The sequence below is a fragment of the Buceros rhinoceros genome, unplaced genomic scaffold, assembly GCF_000710305.1.
Source record: "Buceros rhinoceros silvestris isolate BGI_N320 unplaced genomic scaffold, ASM71030v1 scaffold15892, whole genome shotgun sequence".
Classification (NCBI taxonomy): domain Eukaryota; kingdom Metazoa; phylum Chordata; class Aves; order Bucerotiformes; family Bucerotidae; genus Buceros; species Buceros rhinoceros.
In genome coordinates this window covers 4,341-4,911 of record NW_010400808.1, presented here as the reverse complement: position 1 = coordinate 4,911, position 571 = coordinate 4,341, and the positions used below count along the sequence as shown (strand labels likewise).

Genomic DNA, 571 nt, shown 5'->3' with positions numbered 1-571 from the left:
AGAAAGAAAACCATCTGAAAGGTGCTACCATCTGCACCTCCAAGGCGACAAGCTAACAGCAACAGCCATCCCACTAAAAGCCATCACCCCAAAGTGAGGGCAATGACAAAGGACTTAAGGCCAGCATCAAGGAGAACACAGAAAGGTCTGCAATAGCCTGCAACTGAGGCATAAAATAGAAATTATCTATTATCACCACTGATGTGGTGCCTAGAAGAGAAAATAAAACAAATGAACCAAAGAAAAGACAAGACCGGCTTCCCCAAGGGAACCTGTAGCCTCTGTACACGGGTCTAGGACAGACACGAGATGTTGGCCAGGCTTTTGTGAACAAGCACAACTCGCTACCAGAAATACAAATGTAATCCATCCCCTGCTGCTTACTGAGGGACACAGCCCTCTGCTGACACACTCTGGGCAGGAGAATAACTCCCCTGTCAGGGCGTGCTGTCCATGGAAGCACTGAGTAAAGATGTGGATGACCTCCCAGTCACTATGTGACAGCTGCCACACATAAAGCTCAAAGATCAAATAAAATCCTTACCCCAAGAACTTCTACATACTCATAGAT

At 46.6% G+C, this 571-nt stretch overlaps 1 protein-coding gene across 1 annotated transcript in view; it reads right to left on the bottom strand.

Moving 5' to 3' along the window:
* Positions 1-571, bottom strand: part of SF3A3 (splicing factor 3a, subunit 3, 60kDa) — a gene marked incomplete at its 5' end in the record, with an annotated part of 6,691 nt that overhangs the window by 1,898 nt on the left and 4,222 nt on the right. The gene's annotated exons all lie outside the window — the stretch shown is intronic.